Genomic DNA, 25873 nt, shown 5'->3' on the forward strand with positions numbered 1-25873 from the left:
CCTTCCCACAGCTCCCGTCACACATTCAAAGCTTCCCAATCATTCCCAACTCTCTGTGCCTCGTTGGCTCGGCTGTGCTGAACATTGGACCGTGTTGTATAGTGGCGTAGAGGTGGTTTTTGCACTCAGGATACAACAGAATCTTTTGATTGAGGTGTTCCCCCGATGCCTTCCTCTGAAAAGACTGGCGATAGTAAGCACGTGTTAATATTTTCGAAGATGCGAATACGTGTTCGAGAATATTTAGATGTGGACACACCCTCCAGGACACCCCAGTTGGGTAGGGTGTTGTGACACATGGTGGTTGGGTTATTAGGACAGTGACCATTGCTTGTTGTCATCCCCTCCTCTACCGTGGACGTCTCGCAGTAGGTGGGTACTTTTGCAACAAGAGGCCGGTGACCTCACACACTCATTTGCATGTTGAGTGGCCCTGGAGGGGAGGGAAGGTTAAGTTGGTGGTAAACATCATGTCCATTGCAACTTGTTTTTTTTGTCACTTTTTAAGTGTTTGCGTGATTGTGTGTGCGTGCATGGCTCGGTGTTGGGTCCCACAGGGGTTGGTGTTGGTTCCCATTCTGTTTATATTGGCATCAACTTGTCAACAAACGTCGATTGTTTCATGACACAGCTTGCAGATTACAAACAAAAACTGATTACGAACATGTGGACAGGAGAAGATAGCAGAATGTTGCAAAGGTAACTTGACAGGTTGTAGGAGTGGTCACGTGATTATCTTCTGAGGCTCAACTCTCGTCTACTGATCTGAGAGGAAGGAGACCGACGTCTTGAATATTCTCAGTCTTGTAGAGACCTTGGGAAAGGAAAAATGGTCTGTGTCAAGATCTCTCAGCTCGTCTCGCTCCAGAAGCACATAAACAAACCAGGTAACACCAGCAGTGTATGCAAAATGAGGCGAAAGGAAACATACCTAACCATTTCAGTCCCACCAGGGGATCGATCCCCGATTGTGAGTCAAGCATGTAGACCACTGTGCTACACAATAATACGTTGGCTCCTAAATGCATTTTGCAAACCGAATCACCAAAAAACATAATTAAATTCTGCGGCGGAGCCCAAATTGAATGTACAGTTCATGATTGCAATTGATCTACTGCTAATTAACAACGGTGATAGATGAAGGCTGTCAAACAATCAGTTAGACAGGCGTCGCCCAAGACATGGTTGAGGAGACGAGGAGACGAGGCTCGAGGTGAAGGCGACGCCAGGAATGGTCATCAGAGATGGTTCCTGTTATCAGTAAATGAGGACCTGTAGTGTCTCCTGTGTTACTGGGACGTGTTAAGGAGACCATTAAGGTCCGCCACCTCGGAACAGTTCACCGGTGCCTGATGAGTGTAATCTGACTGTCAAATTAACTCTCCTGCATGTATATAATGACACCTGTCAATCATAATTATCCTGAGTTGTAATCATTGGGAATTTTAATTTTGATAGATCTGTCTATTTATTATTTAGAACGCCTGTCTTCCCAAGATTACTCGTTCCAGGGGGGGGGGGGCTGGGGGGACAGGGGAGGGGGGGGGCAGGAGAAGGGGGGGGGGAGTGGTTGCACCCTTAGAAATTAGGTTGAACATTGACAACGGGCGCCAACAGGCAGCAACAGTACCAAAACACTGATTAGTCCACGAAAACGGCAAGTTATATATATATAAATTATGCTCATGAGACATAAAAGCAAAGCAGGGCACCTAGGGGGGGTAAATCCCCCCTCCCCCTTTCCCCCTTGCCTTCCCTTTGCCCCCCCTTCCTGTATTTTTTGTCCTACCTGTATCCAGGTGTCTGTCATTTACGGAAACCGCTAAAACGCTGTGATCCTGGTTGATACCTGGTTGATACCTGGTTGATGGGGTTCTGGGAGTTCTTCTACTCCCCAAGCCCGGCCCGAGGCCAGGCTTGACTTGTGACAGTTTGGTCCACTAGGCTGTTGCTTGGAGCGGCCCGCAGGCCCACATATCCACCACAGCCCGGTTGGTCCGGCACTCCTTGGAGGAATAAATCTAGTTTCCTCTTGAAAATGAGGAATCCGCATTTCTTGAATCCGCTCTTTAATAGTTTCGGGTTATCGTACAGAACAGGTTTGTGGAGAAGCAATAGTCTGATGAACCACATTATCACGAGTCAGGCAGTAGAGGAATGTTCAGAATTCCAGGGGTTCTTCTTGAGGTTATCTTGAGATGATTTCGGGGCTTTAGCGTCCCCGCGGCCCGGTCCTCGACCAGGGGTACTCTAGGTTCACTCCAGGGGTACATTCTCCAGTGGATGGAACCAAGAATATCAAGTGTCGTGTTCTTACATGAACCAGGGGGCCAGGCTTCACCAAGCCTTTACACAAAACCTTACGAAACCTCTACATCTTCCCTTAATTATAGCGACCTTGTTAACATTAAACAGTTTATGAGTTCTGAAACACAATGAGGTTGAAGTTTCCAAGTTCGTAAACTGTTTAATAATCGTAAACAAAGCCGTTAATATTGCGGGAAGATGCACAGGTTTCGTTGCAAGTTGCGTATGTATTATTTTTGGTTTGGTTATTATCATACAGAACTTGAGAGTGATGTTTTCATCGATATTCATTGGCATTTATGCTCAAACTATAGACATTTATGTCTATAGTTTTCATGGTAGGATTAGTTGGCAATGGTAGATGCATGCTGTATTATATGTGGAGTTTGTATGGTAGATGTAGATTGCATGGTAGACTTAGGTTGAATCGTAGGATGTGTGAACCTCTAGCGCGGCTGGGGTTAAGAAAATCCAGAGATAGAACACTTTAGAGGACTTAGAAGCTTAAGAACTTAAGATGACTCAGAAGCTTAAGAACTTAAGATGACCCAGAAGCTTACCAACTTAAGATGACTCAGAAGCTTAAGAACTTAAGATGACCCAGAAGCTTAAGAACTTAAGATGACCCAGAAGCTTACCAACTTAAGATGACCCAGAAGCTTACCAACTTAAGATGACCCAGAAGCTTACCAACTTAAGATGACCCAGAAGCTTACCGACTTAAGGCTGACCAATCCTTGAATGATCAGCCTTATCAACACAAGTCTAAGATATAAGCCTATAGTGTAATTAGCCTTAAGAACCCTGTCATCATGCCCCCCCTCTTATTAAAGTCCATAGACCTATAGCCGCTAGGCCTATAACCACTAAAGAGGAAACAAAAATTCCACCCCAAGTATCCTAGCGATGAATATATATACGAATCCAAATATAAAGTATATAAAAAAAATTTTGTTTGAAACACCTGTCAAAGGCGATAGATACATTTCGCTCCTTGAGCAGTCCCCGGCAGCGTCTTAGAGGATGTATACAAACTGTTCCTTGACGGATGTATAGCTGTCCCCGGCAGCGTCTTAGAGGATGTATACAAACTGTTCCTTGACGGATGTATAGCTGTCCCCCCCCCCACCCCCCGTCACCTAATTTGCATATCGGGACAATCGAGAGAATGTTAAGAGGGTTTTCACACGGTGCTGTGACGACCCCCCCCCCCCTGTGGGGGCCGAGGCCTTGAGTGCTGCCTCGAGTACTGCTACTGCTCCAAGATGTCTTTGAGAGTACTGCTACTGCCCCAAGATATCTTTGAGAGTACTGTTACTGCCCCAAGATATCTTTGAGAGTACTGCTACTGCCCCAAGATATCTTTGAGAGTACTGTTACTGCCCCAAGATATCTTTGAGAGTACTGCTACTGCCTCAAGATATCTTTGAAAGTACTGCTACTGCCCCAAGATATCTTTGAGAGTACTGCTACTCGCCAAAGTGGGGGGGGGGGTCCTTTCTTATTCAACAACAAAGGATATATTTGTAAAAGCCGCCGATTAGTATGTGAGCGCTGCATCTGGCTCCTGATAGCAGCATCCGGTCCCTGGGAGCACCATCCGGCCCCCTGGGAGCACCATCCGGCCCCTGGGAGCACCATCCGGCCCCTGGGAGCACCATCCGGCCCCCTGGGAGCACCATCCGGCCCCCTGGGAGCACCATCCGGCCCCCTGGGAGCACCATCCGGCCCCCTGGGAGCACCATCCGGCCCCCTGGGAGCACCATCCGGCCCCCTGGGAGCACCATCCGGCCCCCTGGGAGCACCATCCGGCCCCCTGGGAGCACCATCCGGCCCCCTGGGAGCACCATCCGGCCCCCTGGGAGCACCATCCGGCCCCCTGGGAGCACCATCCGGCCCCCTGGGAGCACCATCCGGCCCCTGGGAGCACCATCCGGCCCCCTGGGAGCACCATCCGGCCCCTGGGAGCACCATCCGGCCCCCTAGGAGCACCATCCGGCCCCCTGGGAGCACCATCCGGCCCCCTGGGAGCACCATCCGGCCCCCTGGGAGCACCATCCGGCCCCCTGGGAGCACCATCCGGCCCCCTGGGAGCACCATCCGGCCCCTGGGAGCACCATCCGGCCCCCCTAGGAGCACCATGCGGCCCCCTGGGAGCACCATCCGGCCCCCTGGGAGCACCATCCGGCCCCCTGGGAGCACCATCCGGCCCCTGGGAGCACCATCCGGCCCCTGGGAGCACCATCCGGCCCCCTAGGAGCACCATCCGGCCCCCTGGGAGCACCATCCGGCCCCCTGGGAGCACCATCCGGCCCCCTGGGAGCACCATCCGGCCCCTGGGAGCACCATCCGGCCCCCTGGGAGCACCATCCGGTCCCTGGGAGCACCATCCGGTCCCTGGGAGCACCATCCGGCCCCCTAGGAGCACCATCCGGCCCCCTGGGAGCACCATCCGGCCCCCTGGGAGCACCATCCGGCCCCCTGGGAGCACCATCCGGCCCCCTGGGAGCACCATCCGGCCCCCTGGGAGCACCATCCGGCCCCTGGGAGCACCATCCGGCCCCCTGGGAGCACCATCCGGCCCCCTGGGAGCACCATCCGGCCCCCTGGGAGCACCATCCGGCCCCTGGGAGCACCATCCGGCCCCCTGGGAGCACCATCCGGCCCCTGGGAGCACCATCCGGCCCCCTGGTAGCTGGTTATTCTTCTCAATATTTTGTGAGTCAGCCCCCTTTTCTCAGGAGATGTTGACAAGGCTTTTTCCTAATGTTAGTATTGGACAAGCGTGGCAAAGGGTGTTCAAACAGACCTCGCCAGTGCTTTTATAACAAGCTGCATTATTAGCTTAAGCATTATATCATTATATTATTAGCTGCATTATTAACAAATAAAAGCTTAAGAGATGAGCTGTTCAAATATACCTTTTTAACTGTATAGGAAAGAAAAAATCAGAAAATGATTGCGTTTTTCAACGGATAAATGCCATTTTTTTTTTAATGGTTTCGTTGTTGTGTTCGTTAAGTGGTTTGGTGGTTAGGATTAACGATGATAATGTGATGGTTTGCAACGTTGTGTATCTTTTATGCTAATTGCTGAGGGGGGAGAGTCGGCGTTCGATTCCCTATGGTGATAGGGAATCGAATAGTGGTTGGGTACTGGTTTTTTGAGTGCTTAGGTCAATCACTCGTATCCTAGCTCTTTATTTCGTACCCCAGCTCTTAGTTTATCTCGTATCCCAGCTCTTAGTCTGTCTCGTATCCTAGGTCTTAGTCTGTCTCGTATCCTAGGTCTTAGTCTGTCTCGTATCCTAGGTCTTAGTCTGTCTCGTATCCTAGGTCTTAGTCTGTCTCGTATCCTAGGTCTTAGTCTGTCTCGTATCCTAGGTCTTAGTCTGTCTCGTATCCCAGGTCTTAGTCTGTCTCGTATCCCAGCTCTTAGTCTGTCTCGTATCCCAGCTCTTAGTCTGTCTCGTATCCCAGCTCTTAGTCTGTATCGTATCCCAGCTCTTAGTCTGTCTCGTATCCCAGCTCTTAGTCTGTCTCGTATCCCAGCTCTTAGTCTGTCTCGTATCCCAGCTCTTAGTCTGTCTCGTATCCCAGCTCTTAGTCTGTCTCGTATCCCAGCTCTTAGTCTGTCTCGTATCCCATACATCTGGCCTCGTAGCATACATCTGGCCTCTCTTAATACATAGACAAGAGATCCAGACCAGGATTCAACAAGCTACTTACAAACCCAGACATCTTTTCTCAATCTTCAGCGGCTTCGAGCGCGGCTACTGTGACCACGGGTACTCTGAGCACGGCTACTGTGAGTTCAAACGGTGAATGGTACATAGGTTTCGCCGTCCATTGTTTTGGCCGACCAGAACTTTGAACGAGGATACGTTTGTGAACGAGCATCGTTTGAGAGTGAGTAGTGGACACCGTTCCCGTCTTGGAAGCCAAGTCCGCACACACACAGTTGATAACACGCTAAGACAGACATTCTTGCTGAGTCGAGACGGAGAGAGAGTGGCGGACAGACGAACTCACAGACTCAGACAGACAGACAGACAGACAGACAGACAGACAGACAGACAGACGTGTGTTTTTCCCTGTACGAATATTATTCTCAGAGTAAGTGCTGGGAGCCCTGAAATGAGTTCTCCTTACGCCTGGTCACGAACCCTGGCGCGGCGGTGTATCCAGTGCTGGTATATCCGGCCCAGTTAGTTCTGTGTTAGAGCATATCCTGGTAGTAGAGCGTCATACCTCACGCTCATACCTCACTCTCATACCTCACTCTCATACCTCACTCTCATACCTCACCCTCATACCTCACCCTCATACCTCACCCTCATACCTCACCCTCATACCTCACCCTCATACCTCACCCTCATACCTCGCGTTCTAACTTTGCAAAGGAAGCGAGAGGGAACACAAGAGACACTCTTTTTTTCCGTTTCATTTCTAAGGAACAAAAACATTGATTTTGAAGTTTACATTAGCCTTAAACTTAGAGCAACTAACAAGGCAGTGTTTGGGATGCTCTCGGACGTAGGTTCGAATCCTCGTCACGGCCCTTGTGGATTTGTTCATGAGAGCAACTAAGATTGCCCGTTTGTAAGTGGTCCAGGATCTAATGAAGGCCCCAGTGGACCGGAGCATCGTCACTTCGATGACCACATCCAAGTGACGATACCCAATACCCACATCGTCTACGTGTGGGTATTGGGTATTTTTTAGCCCCGTGACTTCTGCAGAGGGAATAGTTAATATCAGAATTTATATTAACTATTCCCTCTTTTTTCCTATTTCAAGTCGCCTTGAAAGTAGGTTTAATGGGAACGCAAATCTCTTAATGTTATTAATTTTGGTTTGTTTATGCACCTTTTCCCTCGACGCAAAGTTTGACATCTTAATTCACTTATCTTGAATAAATAACAATTGGAATTAATCTTACTCAGTTTTATTGTTTCTTATGAGGCGTTGCTTAACGTGTGAGGCGAAGCTCGGGAAAACTGTATTTCAGCTGACTTCAAAATGTATGTTGTGCACAGTTACAGACCCGCTCCTGTGCCAGGTACGTCCACTACGGGCTCACCATAGCCCGTGCTACTTGCCCCGCTCCTGTGTCAGGTACGTCCACTACGGGCTCACCATAGCCCGTGCTACTTGCCCCGCTCCTGTGTCAGGTACGTCCACTACGGGCTCACCATAGCCCGTGCTACTTGCCCCCGCTCCTGTGTCAGGTACGTCCACTACGGGCTCACCATAGCCCGTGCTACTTGCCCCCGCTCCTGTGTCAGGTACGTCCACTACGGGCTCACCATAGCCCGTGCTACTTGCCCCCGCTCCTGTGCCAGGTACGTCCACTACGGGCTCACCATAGCCCGTGCTACTTGCCCCCGCTCCTGTGCCAGGTACGTCCACTACGGGCTCACCATAGCCCGTGCTACTTGCCCCCGCTCCTGTGCCAGGTACGTCCACTACGGGCTCACCATAGCCCGTGCTACTTGCCCCCGCTCCTGTGCCAGGTACGTCCACTACGGGATACGTTGCTACGTGCTACTTGGAAGTTTTTGTTCAGAGTAGCTGAATCTAAAAAAAACAACAACAACATGTATGTTGTGTTACGGGTTATTCATGCCCGTGCCACCTCTTGGGTGGCTTAATTTTTATCAGTCAATCGTATGTTGTGGTATATAGAGCTGTTTATTATCTGGTTTCGTTGCATAATTTAAAAGCCTCTCTCTCTCTCTCTCTCTCTCTCTCTCTCTCTCTCTCTCTCTCTCTCTCTCTCTCTCTCTCTCTCTCTCTCTCTCTCTCTCTCTCTCTCTCTCTCTCTCGTTGATTTACAGGTTCTACTCCACCTCGCCTGAAATTGAGGGTCTTTCTAAACCTAACCTGACACCTTCAGATGCAACGGACATCTATCTGTGTTGAGGAAGGGGGGGGGGAGACTGTTGACAAGAGGAGCTAATGTTGCTGTCATGCGGCTGCAGGGATAGAACTTGTTCTCCTATCCCTGCGTATACCAGCTGGATAGTCGGGCATATGGTTGGATAATTACCCTTGTGTTAAGAGTCCCGGTTACTCTAGCAAGACAAAGGTACTTGACGCCAACTTGCCGAGTCAATTAACACCATTTATACTGTTAATTAGAGAGGTGCGTGTTACCTTCTACCCGAGGTGCAGGTGGGCGCCGCCCCTGGCACTCGGAGCTGGGTGCCGCCCCTGGCACTCGGAGCTGGGCGCCGCCCCTGGCACTCGGAGCTAGGCGCCGCCCCTGGCACTCGGAGCTGGGCGTCGCCCCTGGCACTCGGAGCTGGGCGCCGCCCCTGGCACTCGGAGCTGGGCGCCGCCCCTGGCACTCGGAGCTAGGCGCCGCCCCTGGCACTCGGAGCTGGGTGCCGCCCCTGACACTCGGAGCTGGGCGCCGCCCCTGGCACTCGGAGCTGGGCGCCGCCCCTGGCACTCGGAGCTGGGCGCCGCCCCTGGCACTCGGAGCTGGGCGCCGCCCCTGGCACTCGGAGCTGGGTGCCGCCCCTGGCACTCGGAGCTGGGTGCCGCCCCTGGCACTCGGAGCTGGGTGCCGCCCCTGGCACTCGGAGCTGGGCGCCGCCCCTGGCACTCGGAGCTGGGTGCCGCCCCTGGCACTCGGAGCTGGGTGCCGCCCCTGGCACTCGGAGCTGGGCGCCGCCCCTGGCACTCGGAGCTGGGTGCCGCCCCTGGCACTCGGAGCTGGGCGCCGCCCCTGGCACTCGGAGCTGGGCGCCGCCCCTGGCACTCGGAGCTGGGCGCCGCCCCTGGCACTCGGAGCTGGGTGCCGGAGGCTTTGACAACGACGGCCAATGCTGCTCCGAGCTGTGAGTGGGGCCATGTCTCTCCTCTCGCATGAGAAACGGAAGCTACTGAAAGATACTGTATATATATAGATGTCAAACAACATGATGATAAATGCGCTAAAAAAAATACCAAGTATGTGCCGCATTTTAGTGTAAAAAAAATAGGCATTATTTGGAGTGTCTGAAGAGGGCCGAGTGTGTAAAATATAGTGTGGGTACCGAGCCCAACATGGACTAAAGGTGTTTTCCTAAACTCGTGTCAGGTGAGTATGGCGGGACGGTTGAAGGTTCTTGCGGCGCGCGGACGGGCGCGCACTTATCGCTCAGGGACCAGGATATTCATCGTTTAGGAAGAAAGGGAATTCATCACTCCAGGGGGAGGGAGAGAGGAGGTTCATGCCTTGGAAGGGGCGAGGGTAGAAAGCCTCTGCTGGGGCGAAGACTGTCCATTGTGCAGAGGCAATGCGTTCCTTGACATGGAATCATCGCTCAGGAAATGGAAATTTAAATTCTTTAGCTCCAGTACTCCGTGATTGGCCCGACGGGCCGCAAGGCTGAGAGCCAGGCGCTGGAACTTTTGAGAGCTTAATGAATTAGAGAAATAGACCACTGTGTGTGTGTGTGTGTGAGAGAGAGAGAGAGAGAGAGAGAGAGAGTGAGAGTGGACGCCAGTAGAAGGTGGGAAGAAATAGCGTCAGTCACATCTACCCGTTTCTATGTTACAGTCTTTTATAAATTATTGCTAATGTTTACTAACACATCCTGACCCTTAATATCCAGTCACAAGTTTGTCTGTGTCCCTAGGCTACTGCTTTGATCATAGAGTGCTTCTTAATTTACTTATTAGTCTAAGGGAAATATGCCTGAATGTTAGCCTTCAAGTTAAGCCGCGGGAACTTTCAACAGCAGTAGAGAAACGTCTGAGTAACCAACCAAAATATATTTACCAAAATAGCAGAGAATCAGGAGTAAACTCCTGACCTACAAACTTAAAAGCATTGCTATAATACTCAATAACCTTATGAGTATGTTACTCACGTGACCCCAGCATGAGAGGTGACTTGATGAAATATCTGTCCCCAAAATAAGGTCACCGAGCACTGTTGGGAATTGAGTTAAGGTTCTGGACGACTTCCAATTCTTTTAACAGTCGTGGTGGCCTAGTGGTGAAAGTACTGGACACGTTAAGGTGCGTGGAGGTGCTTTCTCTTAGCCAAATTGTTACATACATTGTCTCTACCACTCTCTCTATAGGAGACAAGGTTCATAACAGCGCCCACAGACAATAATATGTTAGTTATAATGAGAAAAAAGAATATTATAGTTCTCTGAACTATGGCTGCTCTACTAGATGATGAAGACCCATCCTCTCAATGATTACGCCTCTAGCAGACGATATAGAGCCATGCCCTGGACGATAGCGTCTTCACCAGGCGATATAGAGCCATGCCCTGGACGATAGCGTCTTCACCAGGCGATATAGAGCCATGCCCTGGACGATAGCGTCTTCACCAGGCGATATAGAGCCATGCCCTGGACGATAGCGTCTTCACCAGGCGATATAGAGCCATGCCCTGGACGATAGCATCTTCACCAGACGATATAGAGCCATGCCCTGGACGATGGCATCTTCACCAGACGATATAGAGCAGCATACCCCTGCTGCTCTACCATATTCTGTGTATATCCACCCACCATTGCCAAATAGAGCAGAATGATTATAATGTTTACAGGTAAACGAGACGGAGATGTTGGCAGCCCTGTTAAGCTGTAACTTGTGAGCTTTGTATCCGTGCTGACGGCTGGAGGTGTAAGCTTAGCGTGAGAATCAGTCATCAAGTCGCCGTGGAAAGCTTAGTGTATGGGTCCCATACATCCGGGGATCTTTGCGTCAATATTCCCTGGGGGATTATGACTTGAGCGGCTACCAAAGGGGGATTTGGGGATTGATAGGCGCTCTCCTTGTAAACCCAACCACTTGGGTCGGACGGTAGAGCGACGGTCTCGCTTCTTGCAGGTCAGCGTTCAATCCCCGACCGTCCAAGTGGTTGGGGTACCATTCCTTCCCCTCGTCCCATCCAAAATCCTAATCCTGACCCATTCCCGGTGCTATATAGTTGTAATGGCTTGGCGCTTTTCCCCTGATAGTTCCCTTCCCTTCTCCTTGTAAACCTTAAGTTTACCTGGAGAGCGGTGATGGAGTTCGGCCTGGGGGCGAGGTTTGCCTTGTGATAACTTGATTCAACAGGCTGTTGCTTGCGTTATTTGCGTGTATTGCTTTTTTTTATTTCTGGTACTTTTGGGGGAGTTATCTTGAGGTAGTTTTGAAGATCAGTGTCCCAGCATTTCCGTCAGGACTCCTGGTTTGTGGTCTGATCATCCAGGCTGTTATTAGATGCTGCTGTTTAGACCCCTGCGTCACCAGTGGAGTCCCGCAGGGGTCAGTCTTTGGATCTATACTGTTCTGATATATGTAAATGATCTCCCAGAGGGTATAGAATTGTTCCTCTCACTGTTTGCTGATACAAAAATTATGAGGAGGATTAAAACAGTGGATGATAGTAGGAAGCTACAAGATGACCTAGACAGACTGAATATATGGTCCAACAAATGGCTACTAAAGTTCAACCCGAGTAAATGCAAAGTAATGAAACTAGGCGGTGAAAACAGGGGGCCAGACACAGGATACAGAATAGGAGATGAAATACTTCATGAAACTGACAGAGAGAAAGATCTAGGAGTTGATATCACACCAAACCTGTCTCCTGAAGCTCACATAAAAAGAATTACATCTGGAGCATACGCGAGGCTGGCTAACATCAGAATAGCCTTCAGAAACCTGTGTAAGGAATTATTCAGAACCTTGTATACCACATATGTAAGACCACTCCTGGAGTATGCGGCCCCAGCATGGAACCCGTACCTTGTCAAGTACAAGACGAAGCTTTGTGAAAAAGTTCAGAGGTATGCCACTAGGCTAGTCCCAGAACTAAGAGGCATGAGTTACGAGGAAAGGATGCGGGAAATGCACCTCACGACAATGGAAGACAGAATATGGGAAGACATGATCACTACCTGCAAAATTCTCAGAGGAATTGACAGGGTAGATAAGGATAAACTGCTTAACACGGGTGATACGCGAACAAGGGGACACAGGTGGAAACTGAGTACCCACATGAGCCACAGGGACATTAGAAAGAACTTTTTTAGTGTCAGAGTAGTTAACAGGTGGAATGCATTAGGCAGTGATGTGGTGGAGGCTGACTCCATACACAGTTTCAAATATAGATATAATAGAGCCCAATAGGCTCAGGAATCTGTACATCAGTTGATTGACGGTTGAGAGGCGGAACCAAAGAGCCAGAACTCAACCCCCACAAACACAACTAGGGTGAGTACACACAAGGGGGCACAGATGGGAACTTGAGACTCAGATGTGTCATAGAGATGTTAGAAAGTTTTCGTTTAGCGTGAGTGATAGCGAGTAAATGGAATGACCTAACGGAACAGGTTGTAGAGGCTAACTCTATTTGTAACTTTATAAGCAGGTATGATAGAGAAATAGGCCAGGAGTCATTGCCTGAGACACCTAACAGAAAAGCGGGGTCCAAGAGCTCGATCCTGTAGGCACAAATAGGCGAGTACAAATAGGTGAGTATACACACACACAAAGGTTAATGTGGGGACCATTTGTTAGGATTTCCGCTTTTGTGTGAACCAGGTGACGGCGCCAGTGTGTGTGTGTGTGTGTGTGTGTGTGTGTGTGTGTAGAGGCTCACCATGGGCCACACCCACCATGGGCCACACCCACCATGGGCCACACCCACCATGGGCCACTCCCACCATGGGCCACACCCACCATGGGCCACTCCCACCATGGCCCACTCCCACCATGGGCCACACCCACCATGGGCCACACCCACCATGGGCCACACGCACCATGGGTCACACCCACCATGGCCCACTCCCACCATGGGCCACACCCACCATGGGCCACACCCACCATGGACTACTCCCACCATGGGCCACTCTCACCATGGGCCACACCGGACCTTGAATGCATCACACGAGTATTGTTCTTGGCCGAGTGGGCCTTTCCATTCCATACATGCATGTATTTAGATTTTTAGATATAGATGTATTTAGATTTAGCCACGTGTATATATGCAGTGTGAAACTGTATAACCGCATGATGTATATCGAGGCATATTAACATTCACAACCACTACCCTGGAAACACAAACCGAAACTGTCTCTATTTTCCGCTTGTTACAACTTGTAATAAAGTTGTTAAATCTTGGCTTAACATGTTTATGACGTATTAGAACGTTGTTACAACTTGCTATATTGGTTGTTATAACTGGTTAGGAGGTGTTAAAACTTGTTCGAACGTTGTACCAACGTTGTAGTTTCGGTGTGTGTTTGGTGGGTACCTAACATTACATTGGCCAACATGAGAATGGAATGATGGTCTTTGAGTATCATGTTAACATATAAATGATTGATTTTCAAAACAGGAAATCCTATGACGATATCTGCATTCTTTTTATGAAAAAAATAACGAAACCAAAACTCCACAAAAAATAATGAACAGAGACTCGTGTAATTAAAAATATCTACTTTGTGTCTCGTGGTAGATTCAAGGTAGATATAGTAGAAAGGAAGTTGTTGTTTTAAATAGAAAGATATTGTATTTTGAGAGCTGAGAGGCTGTGTGTAGATCCTTACAGAAAAAGAAGGTACTGGAAGAATTGATATTGAGAAGAGTTGTACCATGGCGGTGATTGGTCGGTAGATTTACCACCACCCACAATCTCCCCCACTCCCCCACTCCACTAATCTCATGGGAAAGTACCCCCCCCCCCCCAGAAACGCAAGATGAAATGACGTGTGCAAAGAACTAAAACGGGGCTCTTAAAACACCATGCACACCTTAATTAGTCTCTGAACTTGTTCACCTGTCACATTGAAAGATGAGAGGAGGGACGCATGAGCTGAAGCTCAACCCAAGGCAAGCACAGGCAGGTGGCGAGTACATAGATGCGGGCGATGAGTCACAATAATGAGTCACTTGAGAATGGTCCAGGACGGACCGAAACGTCGTCGTCCCTTCAACTTCTAGTGTGTGGTCTGGTCTACATGGATGCGTAAGGCCACCCGGCGATAAATCCCCAGCAGTTGCAGCAACACCTGAGGGCGCTGAGAGGCGACACGCTTTAAATAACTGATGTTGACAGGTGTTTGGACAGCATGATGTCCTCCCCCCTCCTCCACACCTCGTACCATAGACTCGTCACCTGAGCTGGCTTGGCCTGATTTGGCAAGGTGGAGTCCTGGTGATCCTGGGGGGTGTCCTGGTGGCCTAGGGTTTAGAGCACTGGTGAAGCAGGTCCGGTTATGGTTGGCAAGGGATGGCGTTGGATAGGTAAGCTTGAGCAGTAGTAACGGTAGGGAGCGGTAGTGGGCACAAGGAGGCCGTCCTTGTGGATAGGTGAGGGGCCAGGCGTTAGTGAGAAGTGGATGCTAATTGGCAGAGTAGGGTAGAGTAGGGTGATAGTGTGTGAGGAGCAGTAAAGAGGAATGTGGCCGAGGGTGACGACAAGCCTGGGAGCGAGTGTAGGATAGGTGGTGGCCAAGGGTGTGGCACACTAGGCTGTGGAGTGTCGGCCGAGGATAGGGGATGAACTAGCGGGCGAGCGTATATGCGGTTGGATCTAAGGGCAACTGGCAGCCACAGGGTTGTCTCAAGGACCGCCAGAAGGTGGAACATGATCAAAGGAAAATTACCTTCTGGCGCAAGGTGAGGAGGAGAGATGTTAATGTGACTCACATTAGCGAGTGATTTCCGGCATAATGGCACACTCTCTTCGGCCGGTGAGGATGGATGGAAGAGGCTGTCTTAATGTCTTAAAACTGCAGTTCCCTCAGTCACCTGGCCCAGGAGGTAAGCAACTCATGATGCATGTTGTAAGGATCATGATCAAAGGTTGCGTGAAGTCTTCAAGGATTTCATGGAGGTCCGCCATGTGTGCTTGAGTGATGGTTTTGTCAATACTCTAGAGTTTGTCATTATGAGTAATCAAGGGTTGATTACTGCTGAGTAATCAACAGCTGAGTGGACAGCGCTTCGCATTCGTAGTCTTGAGGTTCCGGGTTCGATCCCCGGTGGAGGCGGAAACAAATAGGCAGAGTTTGTTTCACAATGATGCCCGTGTTGTCTAGCAATAAATAGGTACCTGGGAGTTAGACAGCTGCTACGGGCTGCTTCCTGGGGGGTGTGTGTAACAAAAAGGAGGCTTGGTCGAGGACCGGGACGCGGGGACGCTAAGCCCCGAAATCATCTCAAGAAAACTTTGTGTGGTAGAGTTCTCAGTAACTCAGTACACTACATGATCTCCAATACATCTCTTGCCCTGTCCATGGAGGACACAAAACCATGTACATATGTGTAACCCTTTCCATCACCACCTACGGGATGGGTAAGGATATATATATATATAATATATATAATGCGAACAAGCCTGAATGGTCCCCAGGACAATATGCAACTTCTGGGGTGTGAGTTTTCAGTTTTAATATATATATATATATAATGTGTGTGTGTGTGTGTTTTTAAAGATTTGAAATTTAGAATTTCGCAACATAAATATTCTGTAAGACATAGCAAATTGCTTTATTAGTTCATTTGTCAGAAAGATTTCACCAAATTGATTGGGAGATGACTTCTTCAATAACGAATTGTAAAAGCATTATCAATAGGAACATAATTGACTCTGCTTTAATACCGATTTCAAAATAATGTAATTTGAACATTAGCAGTGGTTTATATAATTTAGATCCATTAATATTTGATTGATCACTTAAAGGACGATATGAGTAGGATCACTGTTACACAATTATCTCGCTAATACCTTATTAATATGCATTATCTCATTAATGACATTGTACCTACCTTGACCTTTTTCCTGCCTATATATCCACACTAGTGATCTGTAAATCCTTTACGGGCTATTCATGCCCGTGCCACCTCTTGGGTAGCTTAATTAATCTTCATCAATCTGTAAATCCATCCTTCTGAAGATTTATTATTAAATACGAAAGTACTTAAGGAGATTCCTATCTTGTTCGTTCCTTCGTGGTCAGACACTGTCACATTGTTCATGATGTGTGAGTTTTCATGATTTTTACACACACACACACACACACACACACACACACACACACACACACACAGTTTAACACCAGTAAATGTAAAGTTATGGAAATGGGATCAGGTGACAGGAGACCAAAGGGACAGTACACAATGAAGGGGAACAGCCTACCTGTAACGATTCGAGAAAGAGACCTGGGAGTGGATGTGACACCTAATCTAACTCCTGAGGCACATAAATAGGATAACGACAGCAGCGTACTCTACACTGGCGAAAATTAGAACTTCATTCAGAAACCTAAATGAGGAGGCTTTTAGGGCGCTTTACACTGCCTACGTGAGACCCGTCTTAGAGTATGCCGCGCCATCATGGAGCCCCCACCTGAAGAAACACATAAAGAAACTGGAGAAGGTTCAGAGGTTTGCGACGAGGCTTGTCCCAGAGTTACGGGGGATGGGATATGAAGAGCGGCTGAAGGAACTGAACCTTACGACACTAGAGAAAAGAAGGGAGAGAGGAGATATGATAGGGGCATATAAAATACTCAGGGGAATTGACAAAGTGGAAATAGATGAAATGTTCACACGTAATAATAACAGAACGAGGGGACATGGGTGGAAACTGGAAACTCAGATGAGTCACAGAGATGTTAGGAAGTTTTCTTTTAGCGTGAGAGTAGTAGAAAAATGGAATGCACTTGGGGAACAGGTTGTGGAAGCAAATACTATTCATACTTTTAAAACTAGGTATGATAGGGAAATGGGACAGGAGTCATTGCTGTAAACAACCGATAGCTAGAAAGGCGGGATCCAATAGTCAATGCTCGATCCTGCAAGCACAAATAGGTGAGTACAAATAGGTGAGTACACACATACACACACACACACACACACATACACACACACACACACACACACACACACACACACACACACACACACACACACACACACACACACACACACATATATACACACACACACACACACACACACACACACACACACACACACACACACACACACACACACACACACACACACACAGTACAGTTTTGAGTACAACTAGGTGAGTACACACACACACACACACACACAAAGACACCTGTGTTCAGTTCCTCCATACATGCCCTCTCAGTGGCTCAATTAGCCTTTTGTGGATTGCCCCCAGCCATAGGAGCCTCAGATAGCACACTCGCCCTATGTAGCCCCTACATGTAGTCTAGCGTAGCCTCTGGAGGCTACGCTCTCACTCGCTAGTCTGGTGCTCTCTCAATTTAACTTTTTAACTTGGATAATGGAAACTTGGTTAACTTTTAACTTGGATAATGGAAACTTGGTTAACTTTTAACTTGGATAATGGAAACTTGGTTAACTTTTAACTTGGATAATGGAAACTTGGTTAACTTTTAACTTGGATAATGGAAACTTGGCTAACTTTTAACTTGGATAATGGAAACTTGGTTAACTTTTAACTTGGATAATGCTTCCATTTATCTTCTAAAAGTTACCAAAAGTAATTTATTTTGTAGCTAATACAAATAATTTCAATTCTTTTCGAGCCAGTTATACGTCCATACGGGAAGTTTGAAAACAAGTCATGTACTAGATGTAGTGAGTAATTTTATTGTGTGTATAGGTACGTGTGTGTGTTGTAAGCGCTCACATTTTATGTTGATTTGTCTATATTATAAAAGGTGGGACGTAAAATGGGTCGTGGGGGGAGGATTAAAAGGGGGAGGGGGGGGGGACGGAGATAATATGGGTACTGGCGACTCGAACCTCTACTTCATCTTCGAATCTCTCACCAATACGCGCTCAGAATACCATCAGCCTCATTACCCCTCCATGGGGGCCAGAATGAGGGGGGGGGGTCTGTACCAGTCTCATTACCGCATGGGGGGGGGGGGCAGGAAGCCGTGTGAGGGGGGGGGGGCTGACCCCAGCCTCCTTGCGGAAGGAGAGGTTGGGGGAGGACGCGGGACTATCCCAACCAACTATCCCGTCAGGGATTAACTCGAACTTTTTGATAAGAACAAATCCACAAGGGCCGTGACGAGGATTCCAACCTGCGTCCGGGAGCATCCTAGACACTGCCTTAATCGACTGAGCTACGACAGGGTTAAAAAGAGTTGAAACCGAAGTTTTATCTTTTGATAAGGTTCAAAGACCTGCCAACAGCATCTATAACCCAAGATTTATTGAGGAAGTTTGTGGCATGGAACTTCACAAACGTTATTACAACCTAGATCACGAGTTATATTTGGAAATAACCGAATGTTGTTTCAAGGGATATTTCTACGCGGGCCTGAAACCTCTGTCTGACCCGCCAAGTAATACATTCAATCTTCGAACCTGTGTGTTTCTGACTTGTGTTGGCTCCGGTAAGGTTATGTGACATCATCATAGATCTTATTAAGGTCTTGAGGTTTGACTTCGTTGTACTGTTTCGTTCTGACCATCTGGTCACCATTTGGTCCGGGAAACATCTCCCGTCACGCAGGGTGCAGTCGCACCTCCACAGATCTCCAGTATCATCTATTGATACTGGTAATGGCTCAAAAGGGGCCACCACTTACGGGCTATTCATGCCCGTGCCACCTTTTGGGTGGCTTAATCTTCATCAATCAATCAATCAATGTTTCGTTCTGAATTTCTTGTTGTTCACGTGAAGGAAATGTTTAAAACTGAGAGTTCAAAACCTGTTCATTTAATGTAGTTTTTCGATGTGTAAAATGTATTAACAAATATGAACATTGTCTATAAGGGCATATTATGCCTAGTGTGATGAACATTGGTATCAGAACAACTTGTGTTATATATGTTATTTTTGTAAGCAAAAAGTTGTTCTTGTAAACTGGATTAAAGACAATCATGAAGCATTATGTGAACCAAACATTAATGGATTTAATGAGGTTTTTAATGTTTAATGACATAAAAATGCAGGAAAATTAAGGATATTATAATTATGCTACTTTCTGATTACATTTTTTGTGTGTGTGGGTAGGGGGGCAGGAGGGTTACTCAGTAGACAAAATAGTAAGCATGCCTGCGGTAGGCAGTATAGTAAGCATGCCTGCTGGTAGGCAGTATAATAAGCATGCCTGCGGTAGGCAGTATAATAAGCATGCCTGCGGTAGGCAGTATAATAAGCATGCCTGCGGTAGGCAGTATAATAAGCATGCCTGCGGTAGGCAGTATAATAAGCATGCCTGCGGTAGACAGTATAGTAAGCATGCCTGCGGTAGGCAGTATAATAAGCATGCCTGCGGTAGGCAGTATAGTAAGCATGCCTGCGGTAGGCAGTATAATAAGCATGCCTGCGGTAGGCAGTATAATAAGCATGCCTGCGGTAGGCAGTATAGTAAGCATGCCTGCGGTAGGCAGTATAGTAAGCATGCCTGCGGTAGGCAGTATAGTAAGCATGCCTGCGGTAGGCAGTATAATAAGCATGCCTGCGGTAGGCAGCATAGTAAGCATGCCTGCAGTAGGCAGTATAATAAGCATGCCTGCGGTAGGCAGTATAATAAGCATGCCTGCGGTAGGCAGTATAGTAAGCATGCCTGCGGTAGGCAGTATAGTAAGCATGCCTGCGGTAGGCAGTATAGTAAGCATGCCTGCGGTAGGCAGTATAGTAAGCATGCCTGCGGTAGGCAGTATAGTAAGCATGCCTGCGGTAGGCAGTATAGTAAGCATGCCTGCGGTAGGCAGCATAGTAAGCATGCCTGCGGTAGACAGTATAATAAGCATGCCTGCGGTAGGCAGCATAGTAAGCATGCCTGCGGTAGGCAGTATGCGCTTACGGTTATAACCAACTAGGATGGCGTAGGGTGCATGAGAGGCAAGTTAGGTGTAACTAGCTCACTACAAATTAAAAATGACTTGGCTTAACTGAACCTGTTATATGACTTGACCTTTCTGTCACTCATCCGTATGGCGTCCTTAATGACATGATCAAACTACGATAAGCTATCAGTGACACGGAGCAAGCCATCAATGACACAGGAGCCAGCAAACTGAAGCGACGAAGATGGGGTTGGGTAAGAGAGGCAAATATGGGTAGGTAGCTGAAGGTAAGAGTACTCGTGATAGCTCACTTGAAGAGGAATCTCGTGCTGAGGTAAGGGCCTCCCTCCAGCCGTAAGATCAACACAAGGAGCCGGCAAGTCACTCTCTCCCCCTCCTCCTCCTCCTCCTCTGGCAAGGTTTGGTTTGGAGAATTGCTAGGAATGTGAGGAGTGATAGAGGAGCTGTTGAGGGGGTAAACTCACCTAGTTATATTCGCCTAGCTGTGCGTGTGGGGGGGGGGGGGTTGAGCTTCAGCTCTCTAGTCCCGTCTCTCTTCTATCAATCAACTGGTGTACCGATTCCTGAGCCTACTGGGCTCTATTATATCTACATTTGAAACTATATGGAGTCTGTCTCCACCACAGCACTGCCTAATGCATTCCATTTGTTAACTACTAACAATGAAAACTTTTTCTAATGTCTCTGTGGCTCATTTGAGTACCGAGTTTCTACTTGTGTTCCTTTGTTTACGCGCCTTAGCACTTGTACCACCCGTGACTTGGAGTGGAGAAAAGATAGGAGGTTAGAGGGGAAGGAACGGTGTCCAACGGCTTGGACAATCGGAGATCGAACGCCGACCCGCAAGAGAAGCGAGGTCGTCGTTGTACCAACTAATCCACCATGATGTTTCGACACAGTCTAACAAACTGCAAATGAGACACAGTCTAACAAACCGCAAATGAGACACAGTCTAACAAACCGCAAATGAGACACAGTCTAACAAACCGCAAATGAGACACAGCCTAACATTAAGTCCACGTGCCAATTTTGTTTCACTGCGGCGAATCACTTGTCTACTGGAGAAGCTTGCGAAATAACTTTCATGACCTACAACTTACTATTAAATCGGCGAAAAAATAGTTTAAAAGACATACACAGCACGTAGCTTGTATACACCGTATGACAGCAGACAGATAATGCACATATCGTATGCCAACTTGTGGGTGTCTCACTCTATGCCTCTATATCTCTATCTCTGTCCTTTTGTCTCTCTGTCTCTCAAGTTCCATGAGGTGGTAAACAATATAATGTGTTCCTGGTGCCTCTGTTCACTCCGGTGATCACTTGAGACACAGATCATGCCCCCTAAGCCGTCCTGGATGTGTGTGTGTGTGCGTGTGTGTGTGTGTGTGTGTGTGTGTGCGTGTGTGTGTGTGCGTTCCTGTCCTCACCAAGCGTCAGTTTTCTGAAGCCAGGCCGCCGCCGCTGGCTCGTATCCTAGTGTGTGAGTAATTCATTATTTTCCCTAGATTGTCTCTCTCACTTCCCTCTCATCTTTCCTCCTCTTTTTCTCTCTCCCAAGGCCTGCTCTTTTTTTATGGGGAGCGTCTCGCTAATACCTTTCATTATATGCGTTTGGATTATCTCGTGTAGTAGATTGTAACCTCATGAAATTACTGTATTTAAATCTACAATTTAGACATGATTTGTGTACGATTTTCTGTTCTGTATGGCAGTGAATATGAGCAGTATCCTCACTATCCTGTGTGGCAGTGAATATGAGCAGCATCTTCACTGTCCTGTGTGGCAGTGAATATGAGCAGCATCCTCACTGTCCTGTGTGGTAGTGAATATGAGCAGCATCTTCACTGTCCTGTGTGGCTGTGAATATGAGCAGCATCTTCACTGTCCTGTGTGGCAGTGAATATGAGCAGCATCCTCACTGTCCTGTGTGGCAGTGAATATGAGCAGCATCTTCACTGTCCTGTGTGGCAGTGAATATGAGCAGCATCCTCACTGTCCTGTGTGGCAGTGAATATGAGCAGTATCCTGACTGTAGCACGACCTAATTGAATTGCTCAGATTAGGCACAATTGGATGTTAATCCTACCAGTAATGATGATAATTTTTCTCTTGATCTTCAGCTGTTTCTCCTGTCTTGGGTTAAAATATTTTTCCTTATTATAGTGGCTGCTTTGGTGAAAGTTTGAGCACATAGCCATGTGGTGAGTGTGGGGCAACATGGCTCATGTGGTGAGTGTGGGGCAGCATGGGCATGTAGCGAGATACTATTACTAATAAGAGTGTTGAATGCAAACTCAAGACAGGAGAGCCAGCTGCTTCAGAAGACCCCCTGAGTGTGAAGACCTGTCAGGGGTGATGGATAGGCCAGGACCCCCTAGCCAAGGGGTGTGTGGCCCTTAGTATAAGGGATGTGTTGCGGCTCCCGACATTTAAAGGGGCAAATTCCTCAGCGATACGCTAAGTGAGGGAGTAACCTGATGCCTTTCTAGGCCTACTTGACACCTAATTACCGTGTTCTGGGCGTGTCGTGCGGCACCTCCTCTGAAAGAGGGGGTGGAGAAGGGGGTGTAAACCCCCTTCAGGGGTCCTATCTACCCCTAGGGCCTAATTTCTCTAAGGGGTCGACCTCCCCAGAGGGGTATATCTACCCTCAAAGGGGTGATTCCTACCTCTGGAGCCATTCCTCTACTATCTTCCTCAAGAGGAACTATCCTCCACCCAAGGGGACTACCTCCCTTGGGTACCGTGCCGGTGCAGCAAACTATATATCTGGTCTTATGGGCCGTCAGTGTCCTAAATTTGTTGCTATATCTATTTCTTTGGACTCTCGAGAGAGGAAGAGAACAAGGTAAACTATGGGTTGGCGGGTTGTAAGTGCAGCAGTCATGCAACCGAGAGGTCCTTAGTTCGATTCCCACGGCAGGATGTAGACGTTTGGGCAGGGTAAGCTCGCGAGCAGTCAATAGGTGTACTCGGGAGTTAGGCGACTGTTGTGGGATGCATTTCCATTGGGGTTACTTAGCTGTGGTAACGAAAGTTAAGCTTCAACTCCTGGGGTCACGGTTTTTATCGTTCAATCTTCATGGTTAGTTACCGGTACTTAAGCATTTTGGCTCTGTGGTGTTGCTAGTGAACCCATGTGTTGAGAAGCTTGCGGGGGTTGAGCTGCGGTTCTTTGGTCCCGCCTCTCGACCATCAGTCTACTGCAGGTGTACAGATTCCTGAGCCTACTGGGCTCTATCATATCTACACTTGAAACTGTGTATGGAGTCAGCCTCCACCACATCACTTCCTAATGCATTCCATTTATTAACTACTCTGACACTGAAAAAGACCTTTCTAATGTCTCTGTGGCTCATTTGGGTACTCAGCTTCCACCTGTGTCCCCTTGTGCGTGTACATCCGTGTTAAATAGTCCCTCCTTGTCCACTCTGTCAAATCCCCTGAGAATTTTGTATGTGGTGATCATTCTTTCCAAGTTTCGGACAAGGAACTCGGCAATCATACTATAGAATTGATCCTATGAAGTATGATCATGTGTGTGTGGTGATCATGTCTCCTCAAGCTCTTCTGTCATCCAGTGACGTGAAGTGCAGTTCACGTAGAGTTCTGGGACTAGCCTAATGGCATATCTCTGAACTTTCTCCAGCTTCGTCTTGTGCCTGACAAGGTATGAACTCCATGCTGGGGCCGCATACTCCAGGATTGGTCTTACATATGTGGTATACAATTAAGATTCTGAAGGATTCGTTACACAGGTTTCTGAAGGCAGTTCTGATGTTAGCCAGGCTTGCATATGCCGCCGATGATATTCTTTTGATGTGTGCGTGTGTGTGTGTTTGTGTGTGTGTGTGTGTGAGTGAGTGAGTGAGTGTGTGTGTGTGTGTGTGTGTGTGTGTGTGTGTGTGTGTGTGTGTGTGTGTGTGTGCACGTGCGCACTAAGGCAGTAATGCGCACACTAAGAGAAACAAATTAAAGAAAAAATGTCAAACAGGAAGAGAATAGTCTCATCTCCCTTTGGTAACAATTACCATCCAAACATTATCACCAGACGCTGCTGTTATTTGCTGAAATAAACAACCATTCCCCCCCCAGTATGGGAGAGTAAACATGTCTTGAACGAGGCGAGTTGATGCTCTGGGAATGTCAACTCTCACAGCCCTGGTTACGGGCTCCCTGAATACCTTCCTCATTGTGTTTACAATTGGTGGAATTCTCTAGCAAATATATCTAGCGAATATTTGTTATATTTCCAACTCCCAGACACCTGCTTGGGGTGCCTTAACTAGGAGTATTTATACCCCCTTTGGCTGGTATGGGGACTCTATAGCTTTTAGCAATTGCAAAAAAGTTGCTATTAGAATCGGCTGTCACCGCCATTAACTGTGTTTCGAATTTGTTTTGAGTCCACAGAAAACGGGCAAAAAAATCACACCTGTTGCTAGCTTTTGTATTTGTGAGTTGCTCTTTTCTTTAAATGTTAAAATCTTTATGGATTTCTTTCAGTTGTTGTGTTTCTAGATATTCACATGTACCAAGCTACTGACGCTGAAGTCACACTAGTGGTTAATAGGACAGGTGGTGGTGGTGGCGACGAGTCTGGCGAGGTGAGGTATGGGGGACAATTGGATACTTCGTGTGCAGGTCGCCAGTGTTCGAATTCCTAGGTCGCCAGTGTTCGAATTCCTAGGTCGCCAGTGTTCGAATTCCTAGGTCGCCAGTGTTCGAATTCCTAGGTCGCCAGTGTTCGAATTCCTAGGTCGCCAGTGTTCGAATTCCTAGGTCGCCAGTGTTCGAATTCCTAGGTCGCCAGTGTTCGAATTCCTAGGTCGCCAGTGTTCGAATTCCTAGGTCGCCAGTGTTCGAATTCCTAGGTCGCCAGTGTTCGAATTCCTAGGTCGCCAGTGTTCGAATTCCTAGGTCGCCAGTGTTCGAATTCCTAGGTCGCCAGTGTTCGAATTCCTAGGTCGCCAGTGTTCGAATTCCTAGGTCGCCAGTGTTCGAATTCCTAGGTCGCCAGTGTTCGAATTCCTAGGTCGCCAGTGTTCGAATTCCTAGGTCGCCAGTGTTCGAATTCCTAGGTCGCCAGTGTTCGAATTCCTAGGTCGCCAGTGTTCGAATTCCTAGGTCGAAGGCCCCCCCCCTTAGTCATCGGTGAGGCTGAGCTGGTAACTGCAGGAAAAAACATGTCCAGTTACGAGCCGAGACGGACTTCATAGCAGGTAGTTTCTTGACTATAGCTATCATAGGCTTTTTAGCAGAGGTGATTAATAGACAACAGCAGCCAGCAGGGAGTCTATCAACCAACCCATTAATCCCGGGGTCAGGAGCCGGGATCATTGATCCTTTGATCAGTGATCAATGATCCATTGATCTCGGGGTCAGGAGCCGCAGTCCTAACCGGCCACGGATCAATAATAGAACCACCCTTTAAGGGGGTTATAAGTAGTGTGATAACGAATTCATTGCATTAGATTCCACCCGTCTACTAGCTTTGATAACCAATAACATGAAAGATTTAAGCTTGTAAACAGTATGAAGCTTTGGAATTTAGATCGTCCAGTGTGATCTAATTCTGAATAACTATAAAGATGATGACACGAGTTTTCCACCTTCCACCAATCACACAGTTGACGTAGGCAAATGAGAACAATTGCGTGAAGCAACCAGTCTAACTACCCTGGCCTAGGCTTAGCTATGCTCAAAATTATAATATTTATATATGAGAAAAGATCATCATTGGTTACATTGGAGATTAATACGAACGAACGCGGCCT

At 48.0% G+C, this 25873-nt stretch overlaps 1 protein-coding gene and 1 pseudogene across 3 annotated transcripts in view; one reads left to right on the forward strand and one right to left on the reverse strand.

Annotated features, from left to right (window-relative positions):
* The window catches only part of LOC123764773 (multiple epidermal growth factor-like domains protein 6), a 377392-nt gene that overhangs the window by 250989 nt on the left and 100530 nt on the right, over positions 1 to 25873 (forward strand). The window lies entirely within an intron of this gene.
* Positions 23522 to 23633, reverse strand: LOC123764930 (small nucleolar RNA U3; annotated as a pseudogene).

This window comes from Procambarus clarkii, chromosome 48 (assembly GCF_040958095.1).
Source record: "Procambarus clarkii isolate CNS0578487 chromosome 48, FALCON_Pclarkii_2.0, whole genome shotgun sequence".
NCBI lineage: Eukaryota > Metazoa > Arthropoda > Malacostraca > Decapoda > Cambaridae > Procambarus > Procambarus clarkii.